The following is a 20531-nucleotide window of genomic DNA, read 5'->3' on the forward strand; positions in this document are numbered from 1 at the left end:
ACATTTAGTCAAGAGGTCATGCTGGCAAAGTTGTGTTATTATCAGTTCAGTGGTTGTGTCAGATGTCTCGTTCTTCGTGATTTCTATTTCGAGCACCTTTGTAGTGATTCCGTTTTTTTTACATCAAAATATTGAATAATCAACGGGAATAATTTTGTGCTTCCGTGATTACTAGCATCAGTAGCCACGCTGATGAATGGTACATCTTGTAAATCACTCTTCAGTTCTTCAACAGACAAAGGGCTTAGCACTCCGGTGTCGGTTCGTCGCGGCGTACAGGCACAGTCCATGTGTGGCGGGCGGCCCAAGACTTTAAATTTTTAAACCCGGACTACAAATGAAATCCCGCCCGGACGCTCCCCGGACGCCTTCCAAACTAGGACAAATCCGGGGAAACCCGGACGGATGGCAACCCTACGTATAGCTTAATCTGTCAGCCTCATAATGCGTTAGTTATCGTGGAACCGTGGAGTTATGAACTGTCTGTTTTATTAACATCTTACTGATATTAATTTGCTAGTTTTTTGTAAGTAGGATATCAATTTAAAATCAATACGCAATGATCGTGGAAACTTTTTGCAAATCAAGGCCATCATTAGCGTTTACGATGAATACTTATTTAATGCATATAAAGTAGGAAAATATGCTTGCATCTCCTGTGCAAAATGATTCAATGCTTTTGAATAATTCTAGAAAGGCTGCTTTGCGCAATAACTTTGGATACAGACGATGCTTATTATTTAGTTTACGTCCGTCCTGGTAAACATAATATTATATTATGTATATTACATAATAATATTATTTTTTAGGCATTTTAATATTACGATTGTTAATAAATTATGAATAATTTCATTAACCAAGTCACTGTATGCATTCTGTTCTTGCATGTAGTCAGTCCTACTCAAATATAATACCTGTGACAGACAACGCCATATGCGCGTTATATTCTCGTGGCTTGGCTTATTTCAGCATATCGCTCATCATACATTCCCATTGGTATTGTATGGCGAGAGATATGCTGAAATAGGGCAAGCCATGATGCGTATAGTGTAATATGTCTCCATTCTAAACATGCGTAGTTTAAAACTGGACACAGACGACGGAGTCAACGCCAACGAGCCAATTGTCCCTGAGCGGAGCACAAACTCATTGTATGTGCAAAAACTCAGATAGATCGGAATGGCTCGCCAGCTCCGCTATGTGTGTGCGATTCTCGAACCAAAATCCACCGACCCGTGACTCGGCTGTATGTATCAAATCCTTGCGGCAATGGCTCGCCAGCTCCGCCGTGTGTGTGCGATCCCCGAACCAAAATCCACCGACCCGTGACTCGGCTGTATGTATCAAATCCTTGCGGCAATGGCTCGAAAGCTCCGCCGTGTATGTGCGATCCCCGAACCAAAATCCACTGACACGTGGCTCGGCTGTGTGTATCAAATCCCCGCGGCAATGGCTCGCCAGCTCCGCCGTGTGTGTGCGATCCCCAAACCAAAATCCACTGACACGTGGCTCGGCTATGTGTATCAAATCCTTGCGGCAATGGCTCGCCAGCTCCGCCGTGTGTGTGCGATCCCCAAACCAAAATCCACTGACAAGTGGCTCGGCTATGTGTATCAAATCCTAGCGGCAATGGCTCGCCAGCTCCGCCGTGTGTGTGCGATCCCCGAACCAAAATCCACCGACAAGTGACTCGGCTGTGTGTATCAAATCCTAGCGGCCATGGCTCGCCAGCTCCGCCGTGTGTGTGCGATCCCCAAACCAAAATCCACTGACAAGTGGCTCGGCTATGTGTATCAAATCCTTGCGGCAATGGCTCGCCAGCTCCGCCGTGTATGTGCGATCTCCGAACCAAAATCCACTGACACGTGGCTCGGCTATGTGTATCAAATCCCCGCGGCAATGGCTCGCAAGCTCCGCCGTGTTCGTGCGACCCCCGATTCTAAATCCGTTCAGTTATCAGTATGAAATTACACCTCGAGTCTGAACGTACGGCCTCTTCATGCGGATATGATTTTGTTGTATAGAAAAATATATGCCTATTTAATTTTTATCTACCGATATTATTTTTTACAACTTTTAATTTATCCGTACCTTTGTTGTATATTTGTGAAAAAATATACTATTTTGTAGGCAACCATCGTATATAGTTAGTTCACAAATTCGAGTTGTCCACATAATAGATCAAACTGGCCTGGCTTGGCGTGGTTTATCTCGGTCGCGTGTGATCCCCTAATTGGACCGTGTCCAAATGTCTCATATTGGCTAATATTTTTGCTATTAAAATGTAAAGCAAATATCTAGTACACATATGTGCTACTTTATTCATTTGTGTTTTAAATTATAAAATAAGAGACATAAACTTGGGCAATTATTTGTGAGTTAATGCACTAAATAGTGTATTTAGAACTAATTGGTCTACGGTATTACAAAATATAAAAGAAGAATGAAAATGATTTTAAAAATATCATTTTTATGGACGTAAATTTAAATTAAAAATGGCCGATCAAAGTATGAACACAAATATGTCGTATGTAAATTAAAATTTCGACCTAAAAAATACTTGTTTTTTTTATTTTCATTATATTGATTTAGTGGAAAGTGAAAGATTTGTTTATTATAATTAACTCATAAAAAAATGCCAATGTTGCCTCAAAAATAGTGCAAAATTAAATTCTTTAATGGCCCATTTATCATAAGATAAAACAAAAACAAATAAATTTGGATATATTCGTATTGGAAATTTGCTATACTTTTTGATAAAAAAATTAATTATTATGGCCTCAAATCAAAATTTAAGTTTTGTATGAAAAAAACGGCTTAATGTATTCCACTTAATGTATCTCGGGTGAGAGAGTTTTAGAAGGCATTATATTATTTTTGATTAATTCATCGTCATCCCGTTGTTAAATCATTACTATTATTTAATTGTTGGTCACGCTTCTGGTTAGGTGTGTTAGGCTCATCCTATATTCTATTTTTTAATTAATGTAATTGACATTTTTGTTGTTTGTTTTTGGGGTGTTATGCCGTGTTGCGCTAACTCCTTCTTTAGCCGACGCATCTTCGGATCTACCGGATCTGCCCTGATGATGGACACTGCAACGCTGTCCGAAACGTCGGCTAAAGAAGGAGTTAGCGCAACACGGCATAACACCCCAAAAACAAACAACAATAATGCTTTTGGCCGTGAAAATCTAAAAACTTACCTAATGTAATTGACAATTTATTAATAATCTAAATATATCAACAGTGCTGAGAAATTGTACTATATTATGTCGAATATTATTAAGTATAAACAGTCATTCTCATTTGTAAACTCAAAACTAGCAATAACATTTCTGAACTTTTTGAAGAGTTGTATTTTTTTAATGTTAAATATTAATTATAAGAACTTTTCAATATTCCGCAACAGCCGACATTACTCAATATTCGACTAGAATTTTACTTTTGAAGAATATGGTAGTTTCCTTTCATTGAGATAATAAACAAAAACAAAACTTTTCGCGAGACAAAAAGATGTTTATTTATTTATTTAACGCCCAGAGGGCTTTTACATGTGGGTGGTACAATTTTAATGACAGTTTTGAAACATAAGAAAGAAATAAGAATAATAAAATTACATTAAAAAATAATATATGCAAGAAACAAAATTAAAAATAATAAGAACATAAATTAAAAAATACAGCGATTAGACTGGTTTACAAAAATATAACTTCCATTTATTAATAGTATTGAAATAAGTCTTTTACGATATATATTATATTAAACAAAGTCGCTATCCACACGTCTGTTTTTGCGCTTAGTTCGTCTAAACTACGCAACGGATTTTGGTAGAGTTTTCACTATCATTTAGAGAATTTCTTCCGGAAGGTTTATATACATAATACGCGCATATTATATTTTTATAAATTAGAGAAAAGTCGATGTTTTGATCGAATCTTAAAAAATATATTTTGTTTTTGGGCGCTTACATTGCTAGCGCTGGCTAAACCTTTAGAGATACACCAACATAATGTACTACGGAATTGTATATCTTAAAAAGGCCTACAGAAATGTCCATTATAGTATATGTCTATCTCCCACAGACATAGGAATTAATAGACGAGAAGATAATGGCGAGGGGTAAAATCAACTGTTGAAGAACGAAGGGAGTGAAGCTGACTGTGATTCGTCAATAAATCAATCTGACAGTAAATAGGCATCTCGCATTATAATATCACCATTTACTTCTTAAAAGTAAAATCTGCTTTTGAATGAATAGACATTTTTACATGGGAGCGCAAATTACTCGCCACGTTATGAACAAATTTGCGAAGTCCAAATTCGGCAAAAAATTCGGTTCTATTTTCAGAGTCGAATATTTCGTTTAAGTATTTAGTTAAGACACTTTTATAAATGTTCATAATTTACTTCCCAGCAACCAACCAGCTTTGTGTTTCGCGTCCAGACGTTTCTCGATGTGATAGTAACAACTGATTCATATTATACGATGTGAATATGCTTAAAATAAAGTAAAATAATGCTTATATATGGAATGTAATACGACAATTGGGTTTATTCTCTTTTTCACATCTATTTTTACAAGTTTTCATAGTACAAGTCAACATTTTGCCGTGTTATTTCGTAAAATGAACCGATGATGCCTCGACCATAGTTCGCACAAGAATGATGACGTCACGTTTTCAAATTTCACTTGAGGCCATACGCGAGCACAGCCGGCTCCAATGGAACCGGTATGGGGAGTGGGGATAATACGCTTTTAATCACTTAGGGCAGGTCTACTAATATTCATATGTCTATGCTATCTCCTAAGGATAACTCCCAGTAACGCCGGGTACACGTCAGCTAGTTTAATAATAATAATTACTAATCTAAACATTTTTAAAATTTGCTGCGAGAGTTTTACATTCAACCTCAGATTTCCGGGATATTTATCCACAACCGCTTCCTGACTGTAAATATTTTCCTTCAATGTTTATTTTTAAGCGGAAAATAGAGTGCGTACCTTACCTACCTCGTCTTTATTCTACACGTGTTACTGGTTATTGTTTCTTTTAATGTTCAATAAACAGTTTTAAAAAAGCATTTTCTTTTTCATACTCGCCACAGAAAAAATGTTTACGCTAACGATAAAACACATTCCTCGAAAATCTGAATAATGAACCATGATAATATGTAACTAAAACACGCGTTTTCGGTCTTTCTGGTCGCGTATTTAAAACTGGATTTTACACTTATATTGCCGGTAACCCGGTCATAAATGGTTATTTACAAATCATGTGGGATACCCGTCTCACTATAACTAGACAATATCTGTTCTGAGATATTCATAATTCTGTATGAATTGGTTACTCTAAGGACGGGTTGTTTCGGAGAATCTGAACAATTCATCAAATTTCAACGTTCATTTTCAAATTCTGTGAAAGACTTTTTCAAGTTCTGTTTTTATTTCAGTTTTCTCAAGCAACTAGCCTACAATGATATAAAAACAGAACTTGAATAAGTCTTTCACAGAACCCGAAAATGAACGTTGAAATTTGATGAATTGTTCAAATTTTCCGAAACAACCCGTCCTAACTAGTTTGTTATGATTTTTGTTATACAATAATTATTATACATTGTGGATGAAATTTAAACTGTGATTTTTTCTTCTTTTCCACACTTATTTATTGAAACATTTTGTTATGGTTATTTTTATTTCTCAACCTAGTATTTTCTATTCCATTTTACGTCTTACAATTTTGCTCGCCATATAATCCCATACAGACCTGTCACACCCAAAGAGATGATATGCTATAAGTGTGGGCGTCGCGATGATATCTACGCTGTGATCTGCTAGCCAGACCACATTTGAAAAGTATGCGACCCCCTCTCCTACTTACGGCGGAGAAGGAGTCAACAATTTACGGAGCGCCATTATTACGCGGCTGTCATCTGTCAAAGTGACAGATCCCATAAAAATAAATGATATTCGACAACAGTTTTCTAATTGATCCGAGGAAGATTATAGCGTATTGTGTCACCCTAACATTAAATACGTATATGCCACGCCCATAATATAGCGCAATGAGTCTAAGGCCTAATTCTATCGCATGTTTTAACTGCATAATTATTTAAAATTTGAGGACAAAATGACAAATGTAATACTAATGATCGTTGCGCGTACTCAAATTTAATATTATCTTTTCCTGGTAGTTAGTTAATAATAATTTGTTTTGTGATTTATGAATACTAAATAATTATAGCGCCAAGACAAGAACGTATGTAGATATCTTATTACAGTGAACTTTTTAGCATAATAATTAGTGTAAAAAACTATCACTCAATATTGTTAAGGTTATTCTCTACTGGTGAATACGTAGGTATACCATCTAGTCTAACAGATAATGTGTCATTTTGATATTGAAATAGATTTTTACGGCGTCTTTTTTCTTTTGCTAAATCATAAAATACGTAGCAGGAAATCTGCTTGTTTGGAGAGCAGCATAACCTATCAAACGGTGAACTTTGGCGTCTTGAAATTTTACACACCTTTTCCCGTCTGGAATTTCACGAATGTCTTTTCCAACATGATGTATGGAGGGTTAAAATATCCAAAAATAAGACATGACGCCATGTTGTTTAAAAAAAATGGGTGTGTCAAGCCTACGCAAGACAGAAGTGAAACTTCTAGTATTCTTCTCTCTCTCTCTTTTCATTTCATTCTCTCTTTTTTTCTGTCTATTGACATATTTATAAGTAGCATGTGATAAAAAAAATTAAAAGTTATAAAAAAAGAAAAAAAAAATTAGTTAAAGCGGGGATCGAACCTCGGTTCTTCACGACCACAGTCGTGCGCTCTGCCTGTAGACAGCGAAGATGAGTTAGGAGAGTGAGTTAAACTAGGTATATAATATTTACACCTTGCTAATGTTTTCAGTATTATTAGGGCTTTTTTATACTAATTTTCATATATTTATTGGCAGGTAGAGTAGAAATTAATATTGTTTAGCGTTTGCCAACGACCATACCATGTTGAACACACCGGTTCTCGTCCGATCACCGAAGTTAAGCAACATTGGGCGCGGTCAGTACTTGGATGGGTGACCGCTTGGGAACACCGCGTGCCGTTGGCCTATTTTTTATTTTAATTTCATGTTTTTTTTATTTTTTTATCATTACTATAATTAATAATATCATAAAATTCTTTAACTTTTCAAGTATGCTACAGGCCTAAAATATTACTTAGTGGATTGATATTATGGTCAACCATTGAAAAAAAAAATTCCTACAAACTTATTAATGTAATTACGATCTTTTTCAAGCGCGTATGTAATGATTATTTTTATCAACCTCGCACACACCTTGCTAATTTTTTCAATATTATTAGGGCTTTTTTATACTAATTTTCATATATTTATTGGCAGGTAGAATAGAAATTAATATTGTTTAACTTTTGCCAACGACCATACCATTTTGAACACACCGGTTCTCGTCCGATCACCGAAGTTAAGCAACATTGGGCGCGGTCAGTACTTGGATGGGTGACCGCTTGGGAACACCGCGTGCCGTTGGCCCATTTTTTATTTTAATTTTATGTTTTTTTTCATTTTTTTATCGTTAACATCATAAAAAATTTTATATCATTCTTTAACTTTTCAATTATGCTACAGGCCTAAAATATTACTTAGTGGATTGATATTATGGTCAACCATTAAAAAAAAAAAATTCCTTAAAAACAAAAAAATAATATTCCATGGCCGAGAATCGAACTCGGATCAACTGCTTCGAAAGCAACTATGCTGACCATTACACCACCAACGCCAGTTGTCGAGATGAGCTAAGAAGCATTTATATTTTACTTCAAAACTTTTACTACATCAAATGAACTTTAATCGGTCCCGCATTTTCGTTTCGGTCATGAGTTGGTTTTACTCCTCGAAATTGCATGACGCGCGTAAAGAAGTTTCACTTCAAAAATAGTTTTTCAATTCTTCAATAAGGAAAAAAAAATCTGTTGTATGATTTTACTTCAACGGAACCGAATAATAAATTTAGTTTTATTTAATTTAAATATATAAACAACTTTGTATGCACCGTTATTTAATCAAAAACGATCGACGTGTTTCAAAACCGATGGTTTCTTCATCAGGATAAACGTATATAACAAATTAAGAATAGACAAACATGTATACACACAAATATTACAATGAGCGGTGATTAATTATTTAACATTATGGCATTTATGTACATAGCAAAAACTTTTATGAACTCACATTTATAAATTAACAGAAGTTCAAATCAGTGAAAACCTTTTATTGGTTGAAAAGTTACAATTTTTTTTACCATATATCATAAAATATTACAACTGTTTGTTTTTTTCCAAAAATTGTTCTTTTTATTCTCGTTTCCAAAACACTTTAATTTTGTTAATTTAAGTTTGTAAACAAGTAGTATAACCAACTCGTTATCAGCAATCTCCCAAATTACGAAAATGTTCCGAAACCACTTAAGAATAATTGATTTACTGAACCGAAATTGCATAACTAAATGATATCACGAACTGGGCCGATACAGACTAGGTACCTACTCTGTGAACATAACTAGTATTGAGATGTTAATTCGATGATTTCTGATTATTATCTGAGTAAAGGTAAAATCTGTGACTGAAGGCACCTTCTCAGAAGGTAGATTCGAGGTGAATCGTTTCGTGATTTAATCACGAAATAGATGAACTTTACTTTATAAGTATGTACTCCAACTAGATGCTGCTTGACCTCTGTCAACTAATGTATTGAAATATTGTTATATATGTTATCTTAGGTTATACTGCTTAAATTAACTTCCATTTATTATTTCATTCACTATTTTATCTTAACTTTTCTACATAGATTTATAATATTGGTATCCCTGTAGGATAACCGACACTTTCTATTATTTATTCGCGGTTTAAAATGTATACAACTTAATAATTTATATTTTAGTTATAGTTATGCATGTATCAAATAGTATTTAAATACTCATTTATGTATCCAATACGTCTGTCTCGACACAGGTATATCCTAGTGAGACAGATATCGAAAAACACCTGTAAAACAAGTTTATATTGATAATAAAAAATAAACAACAAATAAAAACTCCGTAGCAGAGCTGTACGCTCTATGCCTGTTTTAAAAAAAGTTTAAAATGAAGCTACTTTTTGTAAAAATAACTCTAGACCCGAATGTTTGCGCAGTGAAGTTCAGATGGTGTTAGTTACAGTTACATTTCAGCAGGATTAGTATGAATACCGAAATAAGTACAAAAATAACAAACAAACATATGACCCCTTTAAAACGTGTTTTTAATTTAACTTTTGACAGGCCAAGATGCCAAACAAAACGTTTGTAACCAAGTGGGTCTTCCAACGACCCCATGCATTTTTCTGGCTTTTAAACTATAGAAATTCCAATTATTCAGTCAATTATTAATGGTAACTTATGTATTTGCGCAGAAATGTAAAATACTAAAATGATATGTCAAGTATTTAAGCTAAAATAAGGAGGATAGTAATTTTGGGTACTACCTACTCCCCCACTTGGCTGCGGGATAGTTCACACAGCTGATATACAACCATTTACCCTACATTAAATGTATACTCACAAAGGGAGGTGCAGGAAGAACAACATTAAACCCGTTATTGAAGGCACAGAAATCTATTTTACGTGTTATTATGAAGAAACCTTTCAGATATTCGAGTGACGCTCTCTTCAAGGAATTTAATGTACTAGATGTCCGACAGTGCAAAAAAATTGTAATCCATGTTCATAAAAATAAAAACAAAATGAAAACAGCCGAACACAAACACCAAACCAGAAGTAAGGGAAGGAATGACCTTTCCGTTCCAACGAGCAACAGAGTGGCTTATCAAAAAATATTCTCATATCTCGGTCCTAAAATATATAATATTAATAAAATCCCCTCTTAGCTGAAACTGTGTGAATTGTCATTCTTCGGTCCAAGAGTGACAAAATGGTTGTTGGATCTAGGCAGGACTGATTCCGAAATGATATTATAAAATGTAATTTGAAATCACGAACGTCTCTATGTATCTTTATGTATCTTTTTATGTGACTTTTTATGTATCTTCGTTTTAACATACTTATTTTAGGTAGTCTTAAATCCTGTATTCGTCTAGGATAACTTGAAACTTGTAAATTTGACTGTCCTCAATCGGGAATCTTTCCTAGTTGGACAGTCAAAATCATAAAATGTAATCAATATTATATTATAAAAAAATAAATAAAAAAATATATAAAACATTTTTTTCCCTTTGTTGCGCGGACGGGGGCAAACAAATAATAATTCATTGAAGAATAAGATAATACTAATAAATCCAAACGGAACATGAAATAGTACACAGAAAAATAAATGTCAAGGTATCCCATATAAATAAAAATTGGATATGTTTATCCGAGACACTATCTAGGTTTCAAACCAATTTCATTAGAAACATTGTTTCCATTTAAAAAGGTAGATGCCAAAAATATGGGAAAAATTAGTTGCAAAATTATATTGTTCATTCTGAATTTGAAATATGAGATCGACAAATATGACGTAATAAATGGGTCCCAATCACATAAGAATATATAGACTAGAAATTAAAGGTGAGGGGTAAAATCAGCTGTTGAAGAACGAAGGGGGTAAAGCTGACTGTGATTCGTCAATAAATCAATCTGACAGTATATAGGCATCTCGCATTTTAATATCACCATTTAGTTCTTAAAAGTAAAATCTGCTTTTGAATTAATAGACATTTTTACATGGGAGCTCAAATTACTCGCCACGTTATGAACAAATTTGCGAAGTCCAAATTCGGCAAAAAAAATTTCTTCTATTTTCAGAGTCGAATATTTTGTTTACGTATTTAGTTAAGACACTTTTATAAGTGTTCATAATTTACTTCCCAGTAACAACGATGCGCACACTCGAGAATCGCTACATTCGACCGGATGTATCTCGATGTGATAGTATATGTTTCTACAACTGATTCATATTATACGATGTGAATAAGCTTAAAATGATGCTTACATATGGAATGTAATACGACAATTGGGTTTATTCTCTTTTTCACATCTATTTTTACAAGTTTTCATATCACAAGCCACTATTTTGCCGTGTTATTTCATAAAATGCCTCGACCATAGCTCGACGCTAGTTCGAACAAGAATGATGACGTCACATTCTCAAGATTCGCGGGAAGCCATACGCGAGCCCAGCCGGCTCCAATGGAACCGGTATGGGGAGTGGGGAATAATACGCTTTTAATCACTTAGGGCAGGTCTACTAATATTCATATATCTATGGTCCCAATGGTCAAGACGCCTCGTAAGACGAGATCCTGGGTTCGATTCCTAGCTGTGTCCGTTATCTTTTTTATTTTTCTTGTACTGTTTCAAGTTTCGTTTAGATTTATTAGTATTATCTTCTTCTTAAATGATATATTACGTTGATGGGTATAACCTTCAAAATAAGTTAAAAAGAAAAAGTTAAAATATAACTTGAAAAAAGTATTTTTCCTAAAAAAAAAAAATTAGCGCCATCTGTGCAAGATCAGATTATGAATTATTAAGCATCCCTTTTAAATGATTTACCTATATTATTCGAACAGTTATTTTCTAGTTTTTTTTTTAAAACCGCCTCTTCGCGTACTGTGATTTTGGACTGAAGAATATTGCAATATCTTGGGTGCTTATTGCGACACCAGCCAAGGTTGACCTCCCTACTTAAACTCGTGTAGGTACATTAAACACACCAAACAAGTAATCCCAGGAAAACTGATGTCGCTTAGACCCCAGACAGGCTGATGATTTTTGATAATCTGTTCGACAAAGAAGTTCAGTATTTGAAAATGTTTTATCAATTTTAACAGAAGTAAGGAACAATTAACCTTACTTTTCAGTGATTTAACATTTTATCCGGTTTGCTGTTAGCATACAATGTGGAACTGAATACAATCTGTGGACCGTGATAGGCCAATAATAAGGTGGCACTACAAAAATTCGCCGAAAGCTCCGCTGTAACCACTCCCCCAGTCTCAGAAACGACATGTTTAATAGAAAGACAAAGGAGCTCTCAGTGTCAAAATAATTTACAAATTATTTCGTGATATCTTTGCTTGGTGTGATTCGATGTCATGATTCATTTGGTACTCGGATATTCACATTTGTGTAATGTACTTTGATACAAGGTAGGTCCTTGTTAGAGCGGGTAAGCTCATTGTTTCGGAGGTACCCAGCAAGGGCACATAAAAAGTTATTAAAATACAGAATTTAAAAATACCTATAATTAGCCCAGTCAATGAAGGTTTTGTGTCGGAACTAATTCCCCGGAAGCTGAATTTTTCACAGATGTTAGAAGACTTTTAAACATGTATTTTTACAAAAGTCCCCGACTTTCCCCCTTGTGCTTCCTTCCCCACCCCCCCTTGAATATATTTTTCAAAGCCGTTCGGAATACGCTAATATCTCCTTAATGGGTTTATAAAATCAGATTATTTATTTTTTGTTTAGTTTCTTATTAGTTATTCTAAAAAATTGTATTCTTTCATTTTTGCAAGAAAAGCTATACAATCTCTACAATTTATTAGTAAAGGAAAAATATCAGTTTTTAAAATAGTATTTCAGAATATATTTGCACATAACTTTTTTCTGAGCCTGTTAACGAAAAAAAATAAATCAACAAAACTTGTAGACAATATTTCTACCTATAAAATAATGTATATAATTATGGGTTTTAATTTATAATAAGGCATGTAGGCTGTTAATAAGGAGCACGGCGCGCGGCGGCTCGAACGCGCAGCGGTTCGCGGCGCAGCGAGAAATTACAAAAACCTTAGGAAAGTAATGATTAGTTCATGTGTTTGTTTTTTTTTATAACAAATTCATATAACGTTAAAGAGTTTTATTGTTAGTTACCAGTTTGAGTTCGGAGGGGAGGGGGGGAATATAAATATTTTCCCCTGCCCAATGAAGCGCTTTCATTATCAGCCAACCGCCGTGCCCCGGTCTGGTTAAACGGTCATATTATGTTGATTGTTTGTAACTTATTATTTAAATAAGCCAAAAATACCTACAACAGCGTAGGACTACCCTTTCACAACATTAAAATATTGCAGACCTTATGTTATGGCGAAGTTCTGAACAATCTTTTGTGGAGATTCTCACTTGTTTTATTATGTGCACCTATCAACAATAAAATACCGAAACAACAAATCACTTAAAATAGTGCATAGATCTAAAATGGTTTACTTTCAAACAAGCTTCTTAAAATATACCTAAAAAATATTATAATTAAAAAACGGTTTGTAAATTATATTATATACTTATCAATATTATCTATGACAAAATTAGGCAAATATTTAAATAATTTTCTAGTCAAGAGAGTCTACCATTTATTCGTCATACTGGGGTGTGTTCAGACATGATAATCCGTTACGGTTGTAGCACATGGCAGAGCAGGTAAATCCAGATTTTCTGCAGCCACAGTAACTTCCACATCCAGACTTGCAGGAACAGTACACCATAGAAAGAAGGTCATCAGGAGAAAAATTATTTCAAAAATTTCTTCTTTCCACCATTTTCATTTACATTTTAATACCTCCATCCCCAGTTTATAGGGTTTAGTTTGTTTCCTAACCAAAACTGTACTTGCAAATAAACTCTCAACAAATGTTGATGACACGATTCTGAAGTCGGTGGTAGTTTTGCCAAGTCAAATTTAGTTTTAAAAGCTGATTTTGTCGTTAGTCTGGTAAACTTATAGTATCGAGCTTCGTTTCAATTAGAGTAGCTACCAAGACCATACATGGCGAGAGCGATTTTTTCTCCATTTTGCAACAAGTTCTCTTCAGTTGCATCTTTTTCCAGAAATGCCTCAGCTGCGTGTTTTGCTTCGGGATTGTTTTTCATCATGTCAACAACTTTTATCTTTCCTAACCCATATAAAGATAGGGTCGTATCACAGCCCGTAATGGCATGGGTAAATAGCATGTGTTTTCGAATATCTTTATGTAACATTATAGGTTTCTCTATGATGTAGAAAGTTCTTGAAGGGAGCTTTCCACCAACATCTTTACAGAAAAAAATAGATTTTCCTTCAGGAGCAAGACTTACAAGTAATACCAAAAGATCACCATCCGTGGCAACAACAATCACTTTTGAGAAGATGTTGAGTTGCTCGATGCCGGTTAGTACAATGTCAATATCGGCATCACCTGCGGCCGTGACTGTTTAAAACCAGATTCACTAAATTCATGACACAGTGCTTCATTCATTATTTTTTGTTGTTTTTCTTATTAGATAAGAAAGCTTCCTTCTTAGTCAAACAACGTGCAGTGCAGTTTAATTCAATATCGCACGATGAGTTGTTAGACGACCTTCGTCTTTGATCTTCATATTTTACAGTTGGTTCTTCAGAGTATCCATCGAAAACGACAATAGAATGCTTGCCAAATTTAGTATGGACGAAACGTGAACATGATTTAATGATGTCTCCGTAAGTAGTTTGCCAAACAACAGAGTGTAGGAGGTATCCCCCATCGATGACTATTGCAGCATTTTCCAAATCAACTTCGTCATGAATACTTTCGATAAATACTTTCGCCATACATGATTTTGTTCCTTTACGAAGGGAGACTTCATCAAAAATAGAAGGGGTCTTGAAGCCAATTCATTTCCTAAGTAGGTCTAAAGCTTGCTAGGACTATCACTAATGCACAGTATTCTGTTAAATAGCTGCTGGGGGTTTACTGCACCTTGTCTCGTCCTAACAGTTGCGGATTTGAATCTTGCTGGGTAGTCACCATGTCTTTCCTTTTCAGTCGTATATCTTAAAATTACATCCTTTCATTTTTTGCATAGCTGCCAGGCCCACCTCATAAGCGTTATCACAATTGACACTATTATCCGAAATAAACCCTGAAGATAAAGACACCAGCTCCCCCAAAAGCTTGATGAACGGGCTGTGCTGTCTTAGCCATTATATATATTTTCCTATATCTAGCTAATCCCTTTTCTTTCGCGATTCGCGCAGGTCAACATGCTGTTTAGTAGAATGAAATTCTATACCGATGAATTCTTCAATGCTCTCTTGCACTTTCACGCAGTAAGTGGTTCCAAGTTTCCACTTTGACAAAGCGCTGTCAGTGATTCCGCGCCCAAGTGTCAAACCTCCTACTGACTTCATTGGTCGCATGAGACACTGCTCGATGATCATGTCCGTCCACGTACCGGACCAATATCTGTCGCTTCTTCTTAATGTAAAGTTCCCATTTTCAGTGAATAGTTTATATTCTTCTTTAGTTATTCTTGATTCGAGTTGCAACATACTTTGAACGTACATATGTGCTGATTTTGCGTATGGTAAATGTCCTGCCGGGTGGAAAAATGGAAGCATATCAACAATAGTATTTAGGTGCATTTTCCGATTCTCGGACTTCTCTGCAAATATAAATCTAAGCATGAGGTCGATACAATGTAGAAGGTAAAGCCACAACTTGGCAGTCCTACTCGATGATTCCTTAATCCTGTCTTCACTTGCTTCAGTATATGAAATCGTCTCTTTTAGATTGTCATCATTATTAACCTCCTCCATATCTTTTTTCTACGTAACACGTAAAATCTTGATACATATTTTCTATTTGTCTTAATTTCCCATCAATATCTCGGTATTCCTCTCTGATTACGTGGACAAGAGACGCTGCTGTTAAAGTGTAGGCTCTGTTTGCCCGAGAATATTCATGTCCCTGGAGCATCTGGGTTACTGTTGAGGACGCGTAAACTGATTCCCATAAATTTCCCACATACCTCTATTAAAATAATAAGTTACAAACAATCATAAAACATAATACGACTGTTTAGCAAGACCGGGGCACGGCGGTTGGTGGATAATGAAAGCGCTTCATTGGGCAGAGGAAAATATTTATATTCCCCCCCTCCCCTCCGAACTAAAACTGGTAAATAACAATAAAACTCTTCAAAGTTAGATGAATTTGTTATAAAAAAAGCAAACACATGAATTAATCATTACTTTCCTAAGGTTTTTGTAATTTCTCGCTACGCCGCGAACCGCTGCGCGTTCGAGCCGCCGCGCGCCGTGCTCCTTATTAACAGCCTACGTGCCTTATTATAAATTAAAACCCATTATTATATACATTATTTTATAGCTAGAAATATTGTCTACAAGTTTTGTTGATTTATTTTTTTTCGTTAACAGGCTCAGAAAAAAGTTATGTGCCAATATATTCTGAAATACTATTTTAAAAACTGATATTTTTCCTTTACTAATAAATTGTAGAGATTGTATAGCTTTTCTTGCAAAAATGAAAGAATACAATTTTTTAGAGTAACTAATAAGAAACTAAACAAAAAATAAATAATCTGATTTTATAAAACCATTAAGGAGATATTACCGTATTCCGAAAGGCTTTGAAAAATATATTCAAGGGGGGGTGGGGAAGGAAGCACAAGGGGGAAAGTCGGGGACTTTTGTAAAAATACATGTTTAAAGTTCTTCTAACATCTGTGAAAAATTCAGCTTCCGGGGAATTAGTTCCGACATTGGGTCTTTTTTTCCCTTCATTGACTGGGCTAAATGTGTTAACCTCGTTTAAGAGTTTATCCTCTTAGTATCGCCCTGCTAAACGGGTAAAACTGTGTTTAGTGACCAAATCTATATTTCCGGGTACTCCTTAAATTTCATCTTCCTTTGTCCACCTAATTAATTGCCATATTCCCACTGGCTCCGGGAAGTTGGTTTTCTTATTTAGTTCATTACATGTGTAATAATGCAGACAGTTCAGTTATTTTAATATCTATGTTTTGACGTATGCCACAAAATATTAAAACCGGCTCCGTGAACTTTATACTTAATTTGTGATATTGTACGTAAAACTTTGGTGCGTAAACGTTTTATGGAGAACATGCATAAATAAAGGATTTGGTTAAGGCGAAGCTTAATGCCAAATCACTATTTTGATTAATCTTTATAACGAATTGGTGTACATTATGAATACCAAAATATGCTTTAGATAAATTGAAGGTTTTTCTATCGTTTCGCTTGAGTAGAATACAAATAAATAAAAAAATACTAAATAAAAAATATAACTGTAAACTACTAAAATTTTTTTTTCAATAGATATGTATGAACGCATACAGGAAACAACTTTTAAAAAATACAGTGTTATAGCTAAAATTATCTGTGACAGTTTCACTTGATTAACTTTTTCGCTTTCTTATAAAATTATTTACAAAATAAATAAAAAACAGTTTTGTGCTTAAAATCGAACGTTTCTAGACTCCGTTTGTCAAGCGATTTTAATGCCTATTACCTACAATATAAGGAATACCAGGAATATACACATTTTTGGCTTGTAGCTTCCTCTTAAGGTAGGTACAATTTAATATTATTTATAAACTGTTCGTTCGTAGATGGCGCTAATTTAATTATTTTAGGAAAACACTTATGATAGTTATGCTTTAAAATATTAGAATGGTTTTTTGTTTACACTAGTAGACTGTATGACACATAATATTAATAAATAGTTACGACTTTGACATTTGTGAAATAAACAGAGGCAGAATACACGTTGACAGACCTTAATATGGAATGATTATGCCAAACCAATGTTTTTTATTTACAAACAAATTACTGCAATTAGTTAGTGAGGGTTTTTGTGTCACCTGTTATTATGCTAAATTAATTGTTGCTACCTAGTTAACTAATAACTAATAAGTTATACATTCATAGTAATAAGGAAGTGAAATATAGAATTGTAAACAGGCCTATACACTCGTATAAGCAGGTGCTCTTTCTTGTGCTAAATAATGCCGAAGTGGTGACAGCAGAATTTATTATTCACGGCTAATCCGCACTGGGTTTTGCAGAAAACCCGGAAAGCGGCTGTGGACAATGTGGACATCCTTGGGGGTTGTATTTATTAAAATAAATGTCGTATTTTTAACTAGTTTTATTTCTGTAAAACCATAATTGTAATCTATACTAGATGTATATCATGCTAGATATATATCATGCTGATAATTTGTCTTAATAAATCTTTTGTTGAAAATGGAGTTACAGTTAATGGAGGAGTCAGTTTTTCGCTGTGAATATTTAAAATACCAATTGCTGGTCGAGTGTCCTACCCACAGGGGTACCGTCCACATCAAAAAAATTCCCACTGAAAACAGAGATTTTTTATAATATTTTTATTTCTTTCTCCAAAACCATGGTACTATAATTGGCAATTTTTCGCGATAATTACCAACGAGTTTTTGCTTTTAGGTTTGTATATTAACTTATTATTGTAGTCGCAATTTTCCAGTACAAAGCGTAATAATACCGTTCCTTGTCGTGCTTGCGATTTTCTAGATTACTCCTCCTCGAAAAAGCTTTCTCCCTATAATCAAGAACGGTCGTTTTCTGCAACCCAAATCGGGGGTTTATGATCGCAAGGGCCTATCTACAAAAATATAGCTCTGAGATAAACGCAATAATTATTGGAATGCTAACGGCTGTATGTACGAGATAGAACTTCGTGTCACTAATAAATATGATCTTAACTTTAAAACACCAGTTTTTGTAGTTAGGCCTCTGTGATCCTAAGCTCTCGAAATAACGGTTATATAATGTATCAGTTGTAGTAACCATTTTGATTTAAGTATTACTTCCCGAGGATGTTATTCATTCCTATTTATCCAACCCGTTTACTTATATCAATCATCATCATGTATTATATTATCTACAGCGAAATTGCTTTTGCATACTTACAGATTTCCGGCGATTTCATTGAAGGGGTTCTCGGTAGTGAGGGGAATGACTAAGAGAAAAATATTCATAAGTTTCGATAATAGTTCGTGTACACGTTGACGTCAATTTAAATTATTACAAAACGATGAGGGTTAAAAGATACGATAAAATCTTTGTCCCTTATTTTAGACTTGTTTTGTCTTGAATGTTTTGAAATAGACGTCTGGATTATTTCCATTAAGGTTATACTTAAAAGAATTCATAGTCTGCTTTTTTAGAGATGGCGCTAATTTAATTATTGTTAATGTATGATGTTATGAATGAATATTATGATAAATTATTTGTTTGTAACTCAATTATTTCAAGAAAGGCATTAAAATACGACATTGGATTGAATCACCGATACAACATTGTATTCATATGTTTATATGGACAAAACTATTTATTCATATTGCATATGTACAGGCGCAAACAAATAATTATTCTTAATATTTTGAAGCATAATTGTGTTTTCCTAAAATAATTTAATTAGCTCCATCTATGATAGAGCAGAATATGATTTATTTTAAGTATACTACTAAAATATAGGGTTTTCCAATAAGAGGTGTTATTTTGATATTCAATCGTAAAAGATCAATGGTTTCGTTGCTTGTGTGGCACGTAGCGCCGTCTTGTTGAAAGTAAACGTTGTCCAGATCAATACCATCCAATTCCGGCCATAAAAAATCATTAATCATCTCTCGATAGCGCAATCCATTCACCGTAACTGTTGCTCCAGCCTCATTTTCGAAAAAGTAAGGTCCAATGACGTCACACGTTGAGGATAGAGAGGCTTTTCAACAATAACTCTTGGGTTTTCCGAGCCCCAGATGCGACAATTTTGCTTGTTGACGAAGCCACCGAGGTGGAAATGGGCCTCATCACTCAAGATGATTTGCATTTGATTCACTTAAGTGAATTTTAATAATTTCAATGCGTTGTTGAAGCGTTTATTGTTCCATTTTTATTAATGGCGTAGTTTCTACTTGTCAAATGTCAAAAAATGACAGCTTCAAAAGTAACATCTACCGAAATAGCGGGCTATTCAAAATAACACCTCTTATTGGAAAACCCTGTATTATCTTCAACCCTCGGGCAACTTGGCCTTTTTCGTTGGGCTAAATTAGTTCTACTGAGTGATACAATTAATGGATAGTAGGGTGAATGATACAGCTATTGGCCGTTTAAGAAAATTTTCAACTTCAACATCGTTTTTTTGTCTCAATAACTAACATTTTTTTAAATCATTTACACCTATAGGTAGGTAATTTATTTCTTAACGTGTATTGATAATTAGTTTTCCTTGTACATTGACATATATTTTTATAATATTTACGAAATGAAAAAAGGGACAGAATACAGCTATTGGCCCCTTTGGCGCAGTTAATGGCCCTGACCTTCTGTAGTAATTGGCCCCCCAATATGTTAAAAGAGATTGTGCTTTTAATCCCTGAATTAATGAACTTATTATCTACTTTAATGATAAAAAGTAAGTTTAATGATAAAAATACAAAATCAAAAGGTACAAGACCGTACTACATGAACAAAAGAGGGAAAAAGGCGAATGATAACGTGCTGCTAGATTTAGTTTAGTAATTTTAGAATATCTTCTGTGCCCATCATGTCGGAGCACATTGTGTCTTCTGACATTGTGTCGGACTGATCACCAGCTACCATGAAACACATATGACATAAGAACATGTCGCCGTCTTCTTTATCAGGGACAT

At 34.6% G+C, this 20531-nt stretch overlaps 1 protein-coding gene and 2 non-coding genes across 5 annotated transcripts in view; all 3 read left to right on the forward strand.

Moving 5' to 3' along the window:
- Positions 1 to 20531, forward strand: part of LOC149422246 (uncharacterized) — a 202839-nt gene that overhangs the window by 93187 nt on the left and 89121 nt on the right. The gene's annotated exons all lie outside the window — the stretch shown is intronic.
- LOC149422247 (5S ribosomal RNA) lies at positions 6997 to 7115 on the forward strand. Its single transcript, XR_016302473.1, has one exon. It is a non-coding gene; the product is annotated as a 5S ribosomal RNA (ribosomal RNA).
- LOC149422248 (5S ribosomal RNA) lies at positions 7438 to 7556 on the forward strand. The gene has a single exon (XR_016302471.1). It is a non-coding gene; the product is annotated as a 5S ribosomal RNA (ribosomal RNA).

This window comes from Hesperophylax consimilis, chromosome 7 (genome assembly GCF_061612785.1).
Source record: "Hesperophylax consimilis isolate HC1 chromosome 7, BYU_Hcon_1.0, whole genome shotgun sequence".
NCBI classification, from domain to species: domain Eukaryota; kingdom Metazoa; phylum Arthropoda; class Insecta; order Trichoptera; family Limnephilidae; genus Hesperophylax; species Hesperophylax consimilis.